This window comes from Nuphar pumila, chromosome 15 (genome assembly GCF_984573655.1).
Source record: "Nuphar pumila chromosome 15, dmNupPumi1.hap1.1, whole genome shotgun sequence".
Lineage (NCBI taxonomy): Eukaryota > Viridiplantae > Streptophyta > Magnoliopsida > Nymphaeales > Nymphaeaceae > Nuphar > Nuphar pumila.
This window is the reverse complement of record NC_143263.1, coordinates 76,142,090-76,157,284: the sequence shown is the minus strand read 5'-3', so window position 1 is coordinate 76,157,284 and position 15,195 is coordinate 76,142,090. Positions and strand designations below refer to the sequence as shown.

The 15,195-nt window shown below is 34.1% G+C and overlaps 1 long non-coding RNA gene across 1 annotated transcript; it reads right to left on the bottom strand.

The window, feature by feature from the left end:
* Window positions 1-3,342: 3,342 nt before the first annotated feature.
* On the bottom strand, window positions 3,343-14,011 carry LOC149815653 (uncharacterized). Its single transcript, XR_016428067.1, has 3 exons — window positions 13,936-14,011; window positions 4,521-4,578; window positions 3,343-3,742 (listed from the first exon to the last, which is right to left on the bottom strand). It is a non-coding gene; the product is annotated as an uncharacterized LOC149815653 (long non-coding RNA).
* Between the last annotated feature and the right edge of the window lie 1,184 nt (window positions 14,012-15,195).

The following is a 15,195-nucleotide window of genomic DNA, read 5'->3' as shown; positions in this document are numbered from 1 at the left end:
TCCTCCATTCAAAAGTTGTGAAACGATGGGTCAATAAAAGGACAAAAAAGTCCTCCATCCAGAAAGTTTGATGTTAACCATTTAAAGTGGAGACGTTCCCTATTCATTAAACTCCTGCGCCATCTGCTGTAACAGTTGCTCCCATTATCAACCCAAACTTTGCCTTTGTCTCCAGTCGAGCTTTCCGCCTTGTTTTTTATCCTGTTGTACAAGACACTGTCACCTTCTTGTGCCTGCCTTGTGTTACAAAACATTCCACTGTCTTCTTTTATTTGTCGTTGTTGTTAGGCATTATGGAAGAAAGCAATAATGCACAAACATTCCAACCAGTGCCATTAAGGCAACGTGAGTAGCTTTTCATCTCATCATGCTATCGATGAAGAAGGCATGTCGTCTTGTGTGCCATTAAGGCATTGTTTGGTTATTGCAGGTAGATCTTGTTCTTATGAAGGTTGGAAACTTATCGATATTTGTAAGACGTTGGGACCTATTGACAAGAATGCTTGTTTGCAGATGCTAGGAAGGGCCTCTACCCCATCAGGTATCCTACATTCACTCATCATATGCATTGTATCTCAAACCACTGTATTAGTAACAGACTCTTGTTCTTGTGAGATACATTTTTGTTAGTTAATATCGATTTGTTTGCTATTATGCTCAAGTTCTTCCTTATCGATTTGTAATTTATTGTGCGATATATTTATCGACCTTTTAGATAGTATGGTTTTGTATCATCGAGTTGTAAGTTATTATGCTGAACTTCCGTATCGATTTTCAATATCTTACAAATCGCTATACATATCGTTTTGTAAGATATTATATGTTTTGTAATATGTATTTGTAAGATATTTGTACACAGACTTTGAAAACGTGTGGATGCAGAAACACATCGTTACACGCATGGCAGGGCAATTTTCACATTCATATCGCTGCTATCTCAGCGACTTCTATTGAACTTGCTTTAGAGCCTCGCATTATCGTCAACACACATGTAGGACATGTGTATTTTATTGGCATGGTAAGCGACAAGTCGATGCTCAGTATAAGCAAACATCAAACTGCACTTGCTTTGATACTTTCATTCATTAAATCATTGCTTTTACTTGCTTAACCCTAGTGGTATCCGTTGTTATATGCATCCTGATTAAATCGTAGTAAACCTATGCCGCTTGCTAACGCAAATTGATATATTGCTTACAAAACATTCCACTGTCTTCTTTTATTTGTCGTTGTTGTTAGGCATTATGGAAGAAAGCAATGATGCACAAACATTCCAACCAGTGCCATTAAAGCAGCGTGAGTAGCTTTTCATCTCATCATGCTATCGATGAAGAAGGCATGTCGTCTTGTGTGCCATTAAGGCATTGTTTAGTTATTGCAGGTAGATCTTGTTCTTACGAAGGTTGGAAACTTATCGATATTTGTAAGACGCTGAGACCTATTGACAAGAATGCTTGTTTGCAGATGCTAGGAAGGGCCTATACCCCATCAGGTATCCTACATTCACTCATCCTATGCATTGTATCTCAAACCGCTGTATTAGTAACAGACTCCCGTTTTGTTAGTTAATATCGATTTGTTTGCTATTTTGTTGCAAACACAAATTGATATATTGCTTAAAACATTGTTGAGCTTATCATCAGGTTGTAATAAAGACGATATAGCTCAATCAATCGAAAGATCTGGAGAATGAAATATCTATACTTATGACGCAACTGAAGAATTGAACATCTGCACTAACGATGCACATGAAAAGAAGGGTGCAGGCATTAGACCCACTCTTGACTTGAATGTTCCAATGGAAGAAATGTAATTCAATGATGAGGTAGACTACCATGACAGTGCACATAATAAAAGTGTAGGCACCGGGAATGTACACGGAAGTACACTTGACTTGAATGTTCCAGGAGAAGAAATGCAATTCAGTAATGAGGTAGATTTTGATGTCAGTACACTTAATAAAATCGTAGAAACTGGGAATGTATATGGAATTACACTTGACTATGTTCCTGTAGAAGGAATGCAGTTTAATAACGAGGAAGATGCATATAAATTTTACAATGATTATGACTTAAAAGTTGGCTTCAGTGTGAGAAGGTTTTCTTGGTCAAAAAATGCACAAGGTGTCTTGGTTAGAAAGACATATGTCTGTTCTAAGCAAGGTTGGAAGAAATCAATGGAAAATCCAACAAGGAGCATGCCAGAATCAAACTGCACAAGCTACTTAAGGGCCAGTATTTGACATTTGACTCTTGGTGAACTTCTTGCACCAAGAGATAGCCATACTACAATGGCAATTGAGAACACGCTTATTGTATACGGTGGGGACTGTGGTGATCGTTATCTTGGTGATGTTGATGTTCTTGATATGGACTCCCTAACTTGGTCGAGGGTAATAATTTTCTTCTTGGGCTTTTGTTTTGCTTATTCTTCACAGATTTCATTGATCATGCATTTTCTGTTTCACAAAAAATTAATAGTTTTTTTCTTTCCATCTTTTAGGGAAAAAAAAGCAAGAGTGTGAATTCAATGCAATATCTAAATATTGAACACAAAAGCTAAAAATTATATTTTATGCTTCTTGGTTATTATGTTAAATATCAAGGATTTCAAAAACATAAGGCTTATGGGAAAACTTGTGATTATTTTATTTGTAAAAAATAAGCAAATCTTTGAGTGCACTCTCTAGCAACCATTGAAGCAGATATAAGCACCATCAAGGATGCATGGCCTACTCCGCCAGTTAATCTTTTAGGCAAAAAGTTAACTTCAAGATTTTCATCGTGTGACTCATATTCATAATGGAATAGGAATGTCATCTGTAACTTCTCACGATGATCATCATCATCAAGCCACTGATATACATAGAAAAAGTTTAGTTGTAATTACAAGAAATAGATATACAAGAATACTAAGCAAAGATATTTATAACATTTTAAGGTTCTTGAACACGCATTTATAACATTAGCGGCCAAAAGTAACAACGCCATTTATACAAGGATCCCCTTAGCCCTTATGTATGATTCTTGCACCAACCAACGATTCATGATCGAGTAAATTGTCTTGACTTCAGATTGTTGAAGAACTAAAGAATAAGCATATAGATGAACAATCATCAACAACCAATCCTGGTTTACTACATTTCCATGCATTAACTGCATATTCCACAAGACTTCTCGTTGATGTTTCTTTCTTTATGACTAAAGAAACAATCTCCACTACTTCCTGGTTTGAGAGGACATCCCACACCTGAATTTAACCACCATAATGAAATTACATTTATTTCATGCAAGCAATCAACAAAACACGTTGAACAATAATATTAATAATAATGAGGATGACCCAAGTGAAAATCAAGATGATAGGGTATTTGGCTAGCATCATCACCCACTATGGACCAAATAAATTAAGTGAATGCCAATCAGTGTCACAAGTAGAGTAGACATGATTAAAAACATTTCCAAATACTTGGAAGGCTTTAACAATGTCAAGAATTTTCTGAATCTTTTGCATTGGAGCTTAACAAGTTTCGTGCGACTTTTGTTGTAGCATCACTATATTCAGATTCAAAAAGTATGAATCAAACAAGTGATTTTCTGTTTCAATTATTTAGTATCTTTGGCAATGCTAAACAGTACATGGCACCATGATATTTGCAAGCTGTTAGGTGCAGAAGGACTATTTTCATGATGGGGACAACTACCAGAGTCACCAAAAGTTGTCTTTTTCTTTGTTTCTTCACCTAAAAAGCAATAACAATGTGAGTACACCTGTACATAATCTGCTTCTTTGACAAATAAAACTTCTCAATCAACTAAGAATAAAAATCACCAACAATGAAAAAAATCACAAATAATCTCAATGAGATTTCTTAATCAATAGATAATTCTCAATCAGGACTATAGCAATAAAACAAAATTTTTGTAGTAGGAACATAACAATATCCGACTCATATGATTTGTATAATAAAACCTAAGCTTGGAAGTATCTTAGCAAAAATAAAGTTGTCGCACTCCATCAACAAAGTTAAACACAACGCAGATGCCCGTACATGTTCAGGCACACAAAGAGAGTCCATGATGTTCAATGTTATCAACTTCACAAACCCAATTAGCCCTGATGCACATGTCAACAATCTTTATTCATTAATTGTCCTACATCTAAATTAAATTCAATCATTGGCTAGCTATAGAATAGGCAAAACATTGATGAAATGCTTAATACGATATGATGAAATGCTTTACTGTATCCTTCATTTCTTTCAGATTTCCCAGTAATCTAGAGATTATTTTGAATGTCAACATCAGACACAAATACAAAGCAATTGATGTGTCGAGGGTTAAAAAGTAAATACAGATCTCTAGCATAGCGTACATAGTATTTTGTTCCAGATTTTTCACTAATGACCTTACTTATATAGATCTTCTGTATACACACATTTAGACTATCCAACCAAATTAAAAATAAATATTTAGTAAAAAATTAGCATTAAAGTCAACAGAAGTAGCATTACGGTCTACCTTCATGCATGTCCACCTTGTTCATCTGATGCTAATGAATGTTGTCCACTTTGTTCACCTGATGCATTCGACATAAAAAAAGGTCATTCAACAAGAGAAAACCTAAGTTTGTAACTAGAGTTAGAATTATTTATGCATATCCACCAAACCTAGGGTTCAAAAAAGACTCGAGGATTATTTTTTTCAAGATTTTCCTGCTTTGTATAAATCTAATAAAAAATGGTGACAAAAAAAAAGGAGAAATGGGAAATCAACTAGGTCTAGATTAGTTTGTTGACATCCAAAGTATGGTCTACTGAAAAAAAAAATAAAGGACAACTTCTCACATGGCCCAGGATTATGTTATGTATCAATCTAAAACTAATACTTAGTCAGATTTATTGGATTTGTTTTATAAATTTCACAAAATGGTTATAAACCATGCATTTTTAAAAGAATATTAAGATGTTTTTATCTGATGGTGGTGACTTTTCTAGCATTAATTTTCAAGATATTTGTAGGATCATGGCATTCACCAGCATGTTTTGCCCCAAAACACCCAAACAAAATGGTCATGTTGAGAGGAAACAATAGAGCATAACTAAACTTGGCCTTTAGATGATTTTGCATGCCAATGTTTCTAAAATATATTGGGTTGAGGCCTTTTGCATGGCTGTTTGGTTGCTTAATAAGCTCCCCATGCCAGTTTTGAACAATTTTTGTTTTTATAGGCAAGTCGGGTTCGACAGACCCCACCGATTATTATTCAACCATACCACTCGGGTTTTAAACCTGCAAGATCCCACCCACCACAAGGCGACATGCACTGATAGCTCCTACCAACCATGTGCAGCTGCCTTTGTTATGTGAGTTTTGGGGTCTCAATACTATTCATGTCTCTGAGACTATGTTAAGCATAAGTTTGATTTGAGATCTCTTCCTTGTGTATTTTTGGGTTATAAGGAAAACTACCAGGGTTATCTGTGTCAACACGTTGAAACAGAGCGTGTGTACATTCGTACACATTGTTTTTTATGATAATAATTAACTTCTTTTTTAGGTAATGATAGTTATAGCTCTTCTAATAATAAATCAGAATGAGATCTCTACATTTTTTGAGTGGATTGCAGGTTGTGAGCAAGAGAAAGAATCATACCAGCAAACCAACTCTATGGCATTATCAACCTTAGATCATAGGCATCTCTTGATTGTTGATTAACAGGCAGCTGAATCCTATCATGGCAGTCACATTGATCAGATATATATGGAATCGTGGGTCAATTACATGGACAACATCTTGCTACAAATCAACAAAATCGTGACCTCAATTAATAGCACCATCAAAATGTAAATCAAAGTGATATTGTTATTAGTAGCACTCCAGATTTGAATTCCCACAATATGATCACGGGAACGTGAAACCCAATCCCACATAATTTTTCGGAGGTGGTATATAGCTATGAAAGGTGAAATGGAATCCCTTGGGAACTTGTCCATAAGAAAATGGGTTTCTTGATAGATTAAAGGATTGCATAGTTGCTAATAGGTTACACCCAACTACCAAGAGTTGACTTTATTAAGATATTTTCTCTCATCATCACATCGACCACCGACTACCAAGAAAATGGATCTCTTGATAGATTAAAAGCTTGCATAGTTGCTAATGGGTACACCCAACTACCAAGAGCTGACTTTATTGAGACTTTTTGTCTAGTCATCACACAGAGCACCATAACCATAATGTAGATTATTACTTCACTGGTGCAAAATATACTCATGCCAGTAAAGATATTATATTGACGCAATGTATGTTGCGCCAATATAATATACTTCTTTACTGGCATGAACATATTACTCACACCAGCAAATACGCTTCATTACTGCGCACCAGTAAAAAGATAATTTTTTATAGTGTTGGCTTATAGGTAAAAATTTTGCCAATTGGATATAAAAAATACTTTCTTGTGTGTTTTTTTAATTAAACCTATATTAATGAAACAATAGCTCAGATTCTCAAAGACCTAATTATTATTATAATTTAAAAGGGCTTTATAAGGACTTAAGTAGTTGTCTTGGACAAGGTTTGATAGGTTCAACATTTTCTTATTGGCCAAGGGATTCTATTACAGTGATGCAAACTTTTCTTTGTAAATTTGCCAAAATACTCAAGGTTGTATACTCTTGCTTCTCTATGTTGATGACATTATGGTTATGAGAAGTAATTGCACATTTTTCATTGAGGTCATTTCCTAGTAAAATTGTGAATTCACTATGGATTTACGAGATATTCACCACTTTCATTGAGTGCCAATAAATAGCCAATTGTTTTCGTTCAAGTTTACGAGATATTCACCACTTTCTCATCAATGGCAGCATAAATCACATGCATTAACTTAATTCTTCAAGATCTTGGCATTGATATTCCCATTATCCATTTGTTTTTTGTGACAATTTACCTGTCCTTCACATGCTAGTTAATCCCGTTCTTCATTTGAGATCGATTATCACTTTGTTCATGAGAATGTGGCTTAGCAGCTACTAGGTACATGATTCATCCCTTCACAGTTACAAGTAGTAGATGTGTTTACCAAGCCATTAATTAAACCCATGTTTCACTCTTTCAAAAAAGCATTTCAAATTACTCTTTAAAAAAAAAAAACTAAATCCTTGTTTCAAAATTCAAGGCCCAAACTTGGCTTATGGCAATCTCTAATGCCGGGTTTGTAGGGAACTATTAGTGATACTAGTTCAAACTCAAAACTGATCCAAATACCAACTAATGAAGGATCAAATGGTACCAGTATTCTAGAAGGGTTGAAGGATAAGTATGAAGTATCAAAGCATAAGTATGCAACTCTCCAATCTCAGCAAATCAGACTATAAGGGAAGGAAACTCGATGAGGAAAAAAACCACCAATTGTTGTATTGCAACCGACTGATCTCACCATGATATGTGGGAAATAGTCTATGCAATTGTAAAGAGCCAAGGATAGTAAAATAAGAAAAGCATTATCCCTGCTTTTGAACCACATAAAAAGACAGTGTTTACTTTCTTTTTCTTCTTCTTTTCACTTCCGTTTAGACCTTGAGTGGAAATGGGTACAAATTTCTAAAAAACTCCAGCTAGCTCAGCCTTCACATGAGAATGCTTTCATAGGCGGGGAGGTATGAAAGGATTTGCACAAGAAAACTAGTAGGACTCACTTGTCTGAGCACACCACTTTCCTACCATGATAATTTGTTGTTTGTTTCACTAAGAATAGGAAAGGAAGAAGAAGGAATTTCAGCTCAACAATTTCCCATGAAACAAATAGACCCTGTCTATTTGAACTACCCTAGGAATTGTAAGGAATAGAAATGAGTGCACAAGAATTAATTTATTGTATAACATTTTAATAGAAAAGTTCCAGCAACACTAAAAGCTTTCACCATTTCTTCTATCTATTTGAACTAGAATGCCTACGTAAAGACACCAACATGTATTAACAACCTTACCGAGGTAGAAAAAACTAGCATGTTTCTCCTTTCTTTGTAGGTAATTTTGCTTTTGTGGATGTTGTATTGATGACCTCTAGCAGAAACATTTATGTATGCATGACAATGTGTACAAGTGTAGCATCAAACAGACTGCAACTTCCATTTTACTTCCCATGTAATATGTGCGGGATGGTTGTTTCTGTCAATCCAAGCAATTATTGAACTTCCTTCCAAGACTAGAAGAGAATTTAACAAGCAAAAAGTCAGCAGTTTTTTCTTTTTCTTTCATCCAATTGACATGATTTCTTCTTACTATTCAATTGTGATAGTCACCTCTTGATTTGGAAGCTTGAAAATGAAGAAATCAAAAAATAGACGTGTGGTAGAAACTTTTGAAATTTTCAGTCTTAGGACAAACCTATCTCCACGCTGCATCCACAATTACAAAGTGCAAACTTCTTAGCATCATAGAAGAAACCCTCTATCTATCTTATATAAATTGAAACATGTAATATATTGTTCATCATACAAAATAAACAAAAATGATATTGACCCCTAATTATTTCATTGAGTGGAAATATTGAGATAGTAATGGTCCAAATCATGCTAAAATTTTGTATGATAAAAATGGATAATCACCAAAGTTGCTACAGTAATCGTGGTGTGATCCAAGAGAACACTTTATAAGTCTGTGCCCCTGTTTATTTGGTGACAGGCGGGAAGCAGAGTGTTCTACCTCCCTCTCTCACTTAAAAGGGCCAAGCACTGGAACACTTTATAATTGTGGTGTTCAACTCATTTATGAGCCCTAGGTGCGACTGGCATGTCCCTTTAAAACCGAAGGCATGGGACGAAGTTGTCCCTAAAATAATTTGCCCTTGCATTTCAAACACGGTAGACACCCAAAGTTCTCAAATAAGACTTGTTTAATGCATGGCGAAAAAATGGATAAAAGTTTGGGTCTAGAAGATTCCAACCTTTTTTTCTTAATATTAGGAGAATTTCTCTCTGCTTTGCCTAACTTTTCAAAAGAAATTATCTCATGTTACTTGATGAGGTGGCTTAACTAAAATAAAAGATACCCTTATGTTGGATAGGGTTTTTAAATATTAAACACTCTTGGTCTCATTAGTTTACTATACAATGAGTGCAAGAATCCCTGGTGCATGATGTGCAATTGCCACCACCTTGCAAAAAAAGAAAACACAAACAGACAAACAAAAGGCAAAGATTTATGTAAAAAAATTATAGGTGCTTGAATGATTGCTAACATGTGTTAAGTTGTCAATATGGATCAACGGGCGCTCCGCGGGGTTGGTAGGAACCTTTCTGATAAAAGCTTTCATTTTTTATATTCCAAAACAAACCCTAATTTGGTGCAGATGGTAGGGAGAACTATCTCCGGATTCCCAATACAAATTAAGCGGATGGTGCAAAGTAAAAAATGGTCCCTTTGAATTGCAGATTGTTTGGAATGGCTCCCAAAGTGAGAATTCTCATCAGTAAGGTCAGTCTGGGAAGTCATGGTGAAGAAAAACCCCATATTTGGATGCAGCTGGATTAACAAACCCCATATTTGGATGAACCAACAAGTGTTTGAGCAAGAAAGGAAGAATCTCAATCAGATAAAAATCGGAACAGATTCTTCAAGTCCTAGGTAAATCGGAAGAATGGAGCAGATGGTCAGACATTCTCACATTAATAGATCCAGGTGCTAAAGTAGAGATGGGCAGCTGGCTGGCCCTAGGGATTAAAATTTTTAAATTTCCAGAAGGAAGAAGCTCTATGACAAATATCACGAGATTTATAAAAATCTCGTGATAATATTGCTAGAAATTGCTTGAAAGTTTAAAACAATAATTTCTCATGAGATTTTCAAACCATGAAAAATATCATGATATTTATGTTTTTTAACACATATTTGTCATGAAAACACCACAGATTTTTATTTGTAAATGCAAGATTTATGAAAAATTTCAAAATCTCTTAAGTTTTTTACTATCGATATTTTGCCGTTTTAATCTTTTGTCACTATGGGAAGAAACCAGGGGTCTTGACATTCCTCTATGTATGAGGAATCTTTTGTCTAGTTGGGAAAGATTTGATGTACAAAAATCTAACTACAGATGAAATCAAATAGCTCGTAATTTAGCTAGAATATAAAAGCGGGAATCCAAAAATCATGGAAGGATCATTCCCCATATTTGTCCCTCATTACGATTATTGATTCTCAATGAAATCTGGCATTGGTTTGCCTAACCCCAGCTTGCCATTCAAAAAAAAAAAAGATTTGTAACCTGCAAAAGCTGACACCCAACATAGGCTTATGATTCTATCCTCGAAGGTTAATGTCGTCGGCACGAACTTTGAAAGGTAGAGCCAGCATGACCAAGTCTTCTTGTCGGGAGAGGTTTCTTCATGTTATAAATGGAAAAGAGAGAGAGAGAGAGATAATTTAGTAATATTTGATAACTAACAATAATATTTTTTTCTAAAAAATATTTCAAAACATGCCTAAAATTTTGGCAATAATCAAAATACACCCAACTTTTTCTAATTATAATAGGCATTTCACTACAAGTTTAGGTACTAATATGTTACACATTTGGCTTACCACCATCCAAAAGTGCGTGAAGATTTAGGCCAACAAATGCTCTAGTTCTGCCCCATTTGTGTATAGCTTTTTGTTGTAGTTAATTTGTGTTTTTGTTTGAAGTGATAATTTAATATGTCAGAGTTTCAACCCATATTATATTGGAATTGATCTGCATAGATTTCAAATAAAAATCCTGCTAGCTCAGCCTTCACATGAGAATGTTGGATATTTTGGACCAAGTCTAACCTTAAGTGACCCAGTTTGACACAAGGCACTAATAAAGACATTAGTGGGGAGTGGATTACATTAATGTGAAGATTTCACATTCAATATGGCATGTGAAGGGTTCACATACATAAATGTCATGTATGTAACCCCCCACTCTCCTCCCACTATAAATTGAGGCATGATTGCCGGTGTAGCTTTATGAAAGCAATTTTTAAAATAGATTTTCAATAAAACTCGCATGTAAACTGTACACCAAATAATAAAAATAAACCAATTTACACTAGTGGTAAGACCAGGTCGAACTCTGGGAACGGAATCAGGCAATGCATAATTCGCTCAAATTATTCACTTTATTAATATTTCCAAGAATAAAAGAAATGCACTGACTACAAGTTCACAAAATAATAAGTACTAAAACCTAAACTATGTTCTCGGACTCTGATGTTTTTTGAAGAAGCCACTGCATCCACTTTCACTATTCGCCCTCCTCCTTATGAATTTGAACCTGAAAAAAAACCTAAACTATGCAACTTAACTAATAATGTTAGTGCCTAATTTATTTAACACTAAACAATATTTAAATCAACTAAAGAACATGTTAATGAAATAAATAAACTAATCATCCAACTAACAAAAATAATAAAAATACAATTATTAAAATACAAATAAATTAAATCTAACACTACTAAAACTACAACTACTATACACTAATCAACGAACTATTAACCAAATTACAAAGCAAGTAGATCATGAAATTAAATAACTAATTAAATAACTAATTAAATAATTAACTAAATGAATCAAAACTAATTTACTAAATTCTGACAAAATAACATAACCTATTCTAATAGAAAATAAGCAAAAAAATGACAAAATAAAAATTAAACCCTAATTCTAATATAAATTTACTAAATTACCCTAACTACTAGTCGAGCAAGAAATACTAGGGCAGACTTTGGAAATCAGGGTTTTGAAAAAGTAAAGGCGGTTAGATTACTCTGAATTTTTATAGAGACACTCTAAACACACTCAGAGATCAAACCCAATTTACAAAGTTTAAAAATTCATCTGAAATCCACAGAAAATGATTTTTCAATTTATGGAAATGCCCCTTGACAACAAAGAATCAAAACAGGAATTTCTGCAGAACTAGTTTTCGAAATCAATTTAATTACTTGACCAAATTAGCATGAAAAATTCTAAAATTTGGCTAAGATATAGTAGCTATGCTGATGAAATCAGTATAAAATTTTTAGGTCAAAACGCGTGGCAAACATTCATGAAATAATAACCCAAATTTTATAAAAAATGTGAATTTTGCCAAAATTCTATTTTGACTTTGCTTGACTAATTAACTAACTAAAAATATAAAAACCAAAGAAGTAATTAGTTAAAACTTAATTACTGATGCAAAGCATAGAAAATTCATGAATTTAAACCTACTCTAAAGTAGAGAAATAAATAAAATAATTAAGAACTAAAATAATAGCAACTACTTGCTAACTATGCTACCATTACAATAACTAATCTAAGCATTAATGAAAAGTGCTAAATTAACCAATTTACTTAACTAAGCTAAACAAATTGACTAAACAAAATTAAACATGTCTGAGCTAAGCATAGAAGGAATATAAATGACAAAAATTAGAATCTAACTACGATATTATAATATGTTAGACTAAATTAACTTGATTAAATACACGATTCACTAATTAAGTTAAGCATAGATTAGCAATATTTATACTAAACGCATAACTAATGTAACTTAAACAACTAAAACTACACTAACCAAATGTACTTAATGTAAACTATACTAAATTATCTTGAATATAAAGATTGAGTTTAAAGACATCTACCTTACTTAATTTTAGAATCTAATTTAAAGCTAAATGAACTCCAATTAGGCTAATTAGGGCACAAGGGTTGATTATGAATTTGATTCAAGATTGGATGCTCACGCCCCCTAGTGGACCCCACTAAGACTTAATACAACCTACTAAAAATAAAAAAATGAATTTGAACTGATAATTAAAAGAGCAATTAAATAAATTTCTGAACTTAAGCAAAGAAACAAGCAAGGCAAGGTTGAAATTGTTTCCTACGCTAAAGACCTCCTAAATGAGTTACCAAAATAGAATTTTTCTCTAATTACAAACTAAAGGAATAAAATTTGGAAATTAACCTAAGCATTCCAAATAAAAAAGCAAATAAAACTTCAAGAAATAAATGACTCGACTTGCCTAAACTGCCACCCTATATGATTTTTACTATCCCCTAATCATTAATCCTAATTAAAGCAAATCAAACAAGATCTGAAATTTATGCTAATCAATTCAAATTCAAAATCTAACCTATAGATCAAAGAATGGAAACTAAAGTAAGACTTAACAAAATGCCACTTACTTACCTAAATACACTAGACAATTTTTATGAAACCCTAACTAAAAAATCTAATTACTACTTTAAACCTACCAAAATGAGTACTTGCCAAAAAAATTAAAATATAGAACCAAAATTGGGTAATTAACCTAAGGATTCAAAATGCAAGATTTATCTAGGGCTAAAGGAAACAATTAATTGAACTTACCTAAAATACACTACACGGTTTCTATGACCTAACCCTAATCAAAAGTCAAAGCTTGCTAAAAATGAAATGCAAAGAAAAAAATTTGAAATGCTAACCTAATAGACTAATTGCACTAACATAAGTTGACCTAACTCTACTCAATCTAATTGACCTATATGAACCAAATTTGGTCAAATGAAAACTAGTAACACAATTAAAAAATATATAAGACGAACTATACTACTCGACTAATGATAACTATCAAATATATCCTAATGTACTTACTAGTTAACTATACCTAACTTAAAGATTTAACAATAGCAAATACACCTAATTGACCTAATGTTAGTTCCCGTTAAAAATTAGAACTAAAGTTAATAAAATTAAAATTAAAACCACCATGACCAAGATCAATTCTTGCTCATGCAAGAACTCGATCAAAACAACATTTTAAACCATAAAAATATGAAGTTTTGACTGACAGAACACTCAAAAGACTGACCCACAACCAGACCTACGACATGACCCAACACACTTGACACTCGAAGACAAGGGAAAGAGTGGCTTACCTCTCGGCTCATCCGATGAATTGGGGGAGAACACGAGTGGTCAATGGAGATTGGAAACACGCCCTAGACGTCTTGGGAGGTTTGCAACTTATTCCCAGCTGTTGCAACTTTTCGAGAGCCAAATTGCAGAGGGGGAGATCAGTGTTGGAAGCATAGATGGAGGCTCGGTTGAAGAGAGAATACGGTTGGGTCTCGGTGTTGTATGACAACAAGCCGAATTTGAGTTGGAAGCTCTCCGGAGAAATCTGCAACACCTGCAAAACAAAATACAACATACACAAAAGAAAAACACAAAACAAAGTGAAAGAAAGAAAGGGAGAAGGGAAATAAGATGAGAAGAAAAATAAAAAGGGTGAAGGGATGAGAAAGTGGAAGGAGGAGAAATAAAGGAATAGGGAGCGGCAATTTTCTTAAACTCCAAAAAAAGTTGAACCCTAATTTTACCTATTGAAACCATGGAACTTTCTCATGATGCTTTTTAAAAAAAATTTATTGTGTCCACATAGGGACGTTTGACATGCTGGACAAACTTTGCCTGAACATCCAGGCACGTGCCAGGGGGTGCCACTAGGCCAGGGAAACTTCTTTGGTTCATGTTGGGCTCATAAAGAGCTGGTTCGAACTCCTAAAATAGGCTCAACAAGCTGAATACAAACAATTGGTTCTCAGCTCCGCCCGACTGGTATATAAGTTCGTTAGGTATTACTGTAATATATTTTTTACATGTAATTTTTTATAATCCTATTTCTTTCAGTTCTAAACCATTGTATTTTTTTTCTATAAACAAGTCAGCTCAAACGATGTATGTTTAACTCGGACTCATTATGAGGTCGGCTGGGCTCGCCACAAGAATGTGCTCAAGCTTGGCTCGTTTACCAGCCCTAGGTGCGACTGGCATGTCCCTTTAAAACCAAAGGCATGGGACAAATTAAGTTGTCCCTACAATAATTTGCCCCTGCATTTCAAACACGGTAGACACCCATAGTTCTCAATTAAGACCTGTTTAATGCGTGGGAAAAAAATGGATAAAAGGTCGAAGATTCCAACCTTTTTTTCTTAATATTAGGATAATTTCTCTTTGCTTTGCCTAACTTTTCAAAAGAAATTATCTCATGTTACTTGATGAGGCGGCTTAACTAAAATAAAAGATACCGTTATGTTGAATAAGGTTTTTAAATATTAAACACTCTTGGTCTCATTAGTTTACTATACAATAATGATAGTGCAAGAATCCCTGATGCATGATTGCCACCACCATGC